The sequence below is a fragment of the Aotus nancymaae genome, unplaced genomic scaffold, assembly GCF_030222135.1.
Source record: "Aotus nancymaae isolate 86718 unplaced genomic scaffold, 86718_ANA_hifiasm-v0.15.2.pri h1tg000059l, whole genome shotgun sequence".
In the NCBI taxonomy this organism is placed as follows: domain Eukaryota; kingdom Metazoa; phylum Chordata; class Mammalia; order Primates; family Aotidae; genus Aotus; species Aotus nancymaae.
The window spans coordinates 12,583,433-12,589,432 of record NW_026988473.1 but is presented as its reverse complement, the minus strand read 5'-3'; positions in this window follow the sequence as shown (position 1 = coordinate 12,589,432).

The following is a 6,000-nucleotide window of genomic DNA, read 5'->3' as shown; positions in this document are numbered from 1 at the left end:
CTGTACGTTGCATGGGGCAGGTGATGATTTAGAAGGCACAAAGAATGTGGTCCTTGGATTTTAAAAGACCCTGGTTCCAGTTTCAGCTTTCTGCATATGGCTAGTCAGTTTTCCCAACACCATTTATTAAATTGGTAATCCTTTCCCCATTGCTTGTTTTTGTCAGGTTTGTCAAAGATCAGATGGTTGTAGATGTGTGGCGTTATTTCTGAGGCCTCTGTTCTGTTCCATTTTTCTGTATCTCTCATGCCAGTTAGAATAGTGATCATTAAAAAATCTGGCAACAACGGATGCTGGAGAGGATGTCGAGAAATAGGAGCACTTTTACACTGTTGGTGGGAGTGTAAATTAGTTCAACCATTGTGGAAGACAGTGTGGCGATTCCTCAAGGATCTAGAAATAGAAATACCATTTGACCCAGCAATCCCATTACTGAGTATATACCCAAAGGACTATAAATCATTCTATTATAAAGACACATGCACACGTAGGCTTATTGCAGCACTGTTCACAATAGCAAAGACTTGGAACCAACAAAAATGCCCATCAGTGATAGACTGGATAAAGAAAATGTGGCACATATACACCATGGAATACTATGCAGCCATAAAAAGGATGAGTTCATGACCTTTGCAGGGACATGGATGAAGCTGGAAACCATCATTCTCAGCAGACTGACACAAGAACAGAAAATCAAACACTGCATGTTCTCACTCATAAGTGAGGGTTGAACAGTGAGAACACATGGACACAGGGAGGGGAACATCACACACTGGGGCCTGTCGGGGGTGAGGGGTTAGGTCAGGGATGGCAGGGGGTTGGGGAATTGGGGAGGGATAACATTAGGAGAAATACCTAATGTGAATGATGGGGTGATGAATGCAGCAAACCACCATGGCATGTATATACCTATGTAACAAACTTGCATGCTCTGCACACGTACCCCAGAACTTAAAGTATAATAAAATAAATAAATAAAAATTTAAAAATTTTTTTAAAAAGACCCTGGTTCCATTCTTGGCTCTGCTGCCCGTGAGCAGGACCACCTTGGCAGTTCCCTCATCCTGCCGTCTCCTGCCGCTCATCTGTGACTGTGAAGGATGACTACCTTAACGATATTGCAGGCCTTGGGGAGGGCCAACTGGGATGTGGTGGTGCAATAATCTGCTAAGTGCCAGAAACATGGTGCCCCACAAGCAAACAACAATCCTATGTTAGGCATAGAAAAAGCCAGGCTTGGAAGGTTTAAGCGATGGTCCAAATTTTGCATGCCAGCAAATGGTGGAGCCTGGAAAAGAACTCTAACTCTTCTGTCATCCATGAGGAGAAATTTTCTGGGCCTCTTCTACGTAAACACTGATTACTGTGTGAGACACATCACAGTCCCCATCCTCAGGGAGCCAAGTCTTGAGTACCTGGAATTATAACTCTGCTCTCTGCAGCTAGAAGCTCAGAGCTGGGATTGTAGGTTGAATCTCGTCTATCTATCTATCTATCTATCTATCTATCTATCTATCTATCTATATCTATCTATCTCTATCTCTCCCTGTCCCTTATGTGTCCAGTATTTATTGAGCCTCCATTCTGTACCAAATAGGGTGCAAAGTACAGTAAGCAATAAAAAATACAGTTACGGCCTGCGTGGAGTTCCCTAATGAAAGCCTAATGGAAGACACAGCTTAATATTTTTTAAATCATATGATGGCACATTAAACTGCAACGTGACAAGCTCTATGCCAGAGAAGTCCCTGGTGTTATGAAAACCAGTACTAGGTAACAGTACAGAAAAAAAGGGATATCTGATCTGAGAGCTGAGGGAACTATAGGAGTTAGCTATATGTTGGGTAGGACGCATTCTACAGAAACAAAATAAAACTGTTTCACCGTCATATAGCATGCCTGACCTGTAAGGTGATTTTGCATATGTAATAAAAATTAGTAGCTGCCATTAATGAAGGACCTACTATGTGCCAGGGCCATAGATTTTTCACAGGGAGCCTCACTTATCCTTATTACTCGCTGAGGTAGGCACTGTCGGTAGTAAACAAAGGCACTAAGACGCTTCAGGACTCCTACAAGGACACCAGATCTGAGAACGTGATAACGGGACTCATAGCTGTCTGGTTGCACTCTTCCCCAGCCCAGGACTCTGAAAGGAATTCACAGCTCCGCCCCTGGTAATTGGCATTTCTGTGCACTTGGATTCTCTGCATTGAGTTCTGGGGAGACAAAAGTAGCACAAAAATTGAATATGAAGATTGATATTTTTCATTGACTTTGGCTTGAGATTTATTTTCGCCTTTGAAGTTTTTGCATTCCAAATGGAAAGAACTTGTGTTGCTTTGTTGGGTGGAAATAAACTGAGGTGAGTGCTTGCAGGAGGTTTCCCATCCTGAACTATAGCAGTGGCATTCCAGACTCCACCAGGTGTGAAATGTGGTGCACGCTCTGCAGGGCACACAGATGTTACTAATAACACCTGCAGCCACACACAGCACACCTGCTACACAAGCCAGGTGGTTTATATTGATCATTCGCCACGTGCCAAGTCCTCTTTGAAGTGCTTGATGTTCATCTAGTCACTCAATCCTTACAACTCTATAAAGTATTCCTACTGTTAGGGCTGGGCGAGGTGGCTCATGCCTGTAATCCCAGGACTTTGGGAGGCCAAGGTGGGAGGGTCACAAGGTCAGGAGATGGAGACTATCCTGGCCAACATGGTGAAACCCCGTCTCTACTGAAAATGCAAAAATTAGCTGGGCTTGGTGGCAGACGCCTGTAATCCCAGCTATTCAGGAAGCTGAGGCAGGAGAATCGCTTGAACCCGGGAGGCGGAGGTTGTAGTGAGCTGAGATCATGCCATTGTACTCCAGCCTGGGTGACAACAGTGAGACTCTGTCTCAAAAAAAAAAAAAAAGGAGAAGGAAAAATCCCCTCAAAATCCCTGGATGGATGGTCTGGTGGGAACACGAGCCATGGTCCTGGGTTGAAGATGAACTCAGACACTGTCCGATCTATGAACTCCTTATCACCAAAGGACTGGAGCTTATGCCTGGAAGTCTGGATGGAAAATGACCTTCCCAAAGAATGTCAGAGGAATGACTCACTGCTGTGCCCATGTCACACCGGAAGCATTTGAGAATCCTCTATCCCCTGAGGGGTTGGCAGGAAAAAGGACTCCCAGACATAACCACTGGGATCGTCGCTCCAAGATTTGAATTTGGGGAGGACTGCTTAAGCCTGAGAGGTCGAGGCTTCAATGAGCCGTGATCACACCACGACACTCCAGCCTGGGTGACAGAGTGAGACCCTGTCTCAAAACAAAACACAAAAAATGTTGCAGGAGAAAGGCTCTCGGGGCAGAAAGATGAGAGCTGTGCATGTGGGCCGCTTCTCCTGCTTACTCTCCTCGCATCCATCTTTCCTAGAAATCATCTCTGATTCTCAGAGAATAGAAGTGCTCTCGGCAGCACCTGGGCCAGACCCACCAGCGCCTTCAGCTAAAGCACAGTTAGCACCAGATTATGGATGGTGATTAGTGGATGTGAGGTCATTCTCTGGAGTATCCCAAGGTGCTCCTTTGTGATAAGCCCGCTTGACAACAGCTCACCCGGTGAGTGTTAGCATTATTTGCATTCTCCAGTCTGCTGACCAAGGCTGCCCTCTGGCTCACCATCATCTAGGACCTCCACACAGGCAGGGAAGGGGAAAGGGAGTAGGGAGTGGACAGGGATAAATAAGGTGTGGCAGAGCCATGAGATGGTTGTGAGCAGCCATTTAAACTCACGTTTTTGGCTACTGTTTGATGATTACATAAGGAAAAGCTTATGAGGTCATTTTAACTATCACATACATCCAGTCAAATGACGGGAGGGAACATATCGTGTTAACCATGATTATCTCTGAGTGCTGCAATGAACAGTGATACGGCTTTTTCCTGCCCCTCTTTATAGTCTCATCTGTTTTACAACAAAATCTTTCTTACAAGATAATAAATGCAGGCTAGGCATGGTGGCTCATGCCTGAAATCGCAGCACTTTTGGAGGCCCAAGGCAGGAGGATTGCTTGAGGCCAGGAGTACAAGACAGCGGTTAGCTATGATGAGGCTGCATTCAACTTGGGCAATGGAGCAAGACCCAATCTCAAAAACAAACAAACAAACAAACAAACAAAAACAAAGGATAAATGTAAAGATAATGTCTAATTGAATGTGACCTTGGGAGTCAGACAGACCTGGTTTAAATACCAGCCCTATGATGCACTAATGGATGAACCTAACTTTCTTCATCTATGAAATGGGCCTGATTATATGCACTTTTCTGGGCTGAATAGGCTTAAAGGGGATCATCACATGGAGTTTCTAGTTCATGCTGTTGGCTGTTTCTTACACAGTAGGTGTTTTCCCCCGATGGAAGGGTCCAGCCTGGCACTCCGGGGGTGCGATGGGGGCCGATTCACCTCCGGTCCCTCTCTACCAAGGCTGGTTGCATTGGTAGCCCGTTGCTGATTGAAATCAGAACTTGTGAAACCCCTGGGTTGCTTGCTTCCTCACTGGTTCCACTTGAGGAAGCAGTTGTGGGAGGCGCCAGGCACAGTGGCTCCTACCCATAATCCCCACACTTTGGGAGGCCAAGGTGGGAGCATCACTTGAGCTCAGGAGTTTGACACCAGCCTGAGCAACAGAGTGAGACTCCCAATCTCTACAATAAATAAATAAATAAATAAAAGATTAACCAGGCGTGGTGGCATGCGCCTATAGTCCCAGCTACTCAGGAAGCTCAGGCAGGAGATTGCTTAAGCCTGGGATGTCGAGGCTACAGTGAGCTGCGATCACACCACTGCACTCCAGCCTGAGTGACAGAGTGAGACTTTACTTCAAAATAAATAAATACATAAAGTTGCAGGAGGAAGGCTCTCAGGACAGAACCATGAGAGCTGTGCATGTGGCCACTTCTTTCTCTTACTTTCCTCTGACCCATCTTCCCCAGAAATCATCTCTGATTCTCACAGAATAGAAGTGTACTGGCTGGGAGCAGTGGCTCACCTGAGGTTGGGAGTTCGAGACCAGCCTGACCAACATGGAGAAACCCCGTCTCTACCAAAAATACGAAATTATCCAGGCGTAGTGGTGCATGCCTGTAATCCCAGCTACTCGGGAGGCTGAGGCAGGAGAATCGCTTGAACCTGGGAGGCGGAGGTTGCAGTGAGCTGAGATGATGCCATTGCACTACTGCCTGGGCAACAGGAGAGAAACTCCATCTCAAAAAAAAAAAGTGTACTGTGCACTTCCTGAGGAATACAGGCATCTTTTCTTCCTTTAAATAACAGTTTTATTGAGATATAATTAACATACCATAAATCCACCCATTTTCATCACCTCACAAGAAACCCCTTCCCCATTAGCAGTCATACCCACAGCCTTCACACCCAGGCCTACCCAATCACGAATCTACTTTCTGCCTCTACAGGTCGGCCTATTCTGGACATTTTTTTTTTTTTTCTGAGACGGGGTCTCACTCCATCATCACCCAGGCTGGAGTGCAGTGGCATGATCTTGGCTCACTGCAACCTCCACCTCCCAGGCTCAAGCAATTCTTGTGCCTCAGTCAACCAAGTAGCTGGGATTACAGGCATGTGCCACTATGCTCGGCTAATTTTTAGTAGAGACAGGGTTTCGCCATGTTGGCCAGGCTGGTCTCGAACTCCTGGCCTCAAGTGATCTGCCCACCTTGGCCTCTCAAAGTGGTGGGATTACAGGCATGAGCCACTACACCCTGGCCCGACATCTTATATTTAAATGAATCATTAGCAGTTCCTTATGTCTGGTTTCTTTGACTTAGTATAATGTTTTCAAGACTCATCCATGTTATAGCATGTGTCAGTACTTTTTTTGATTGCCAACTAATATCCCAAATATGGTACATTTCCTTTTTCTGTTCACCAACTGATGGACATTAGGCGTCATTTTTTGGCTTTAATATATCATCTATAATGCTAGCT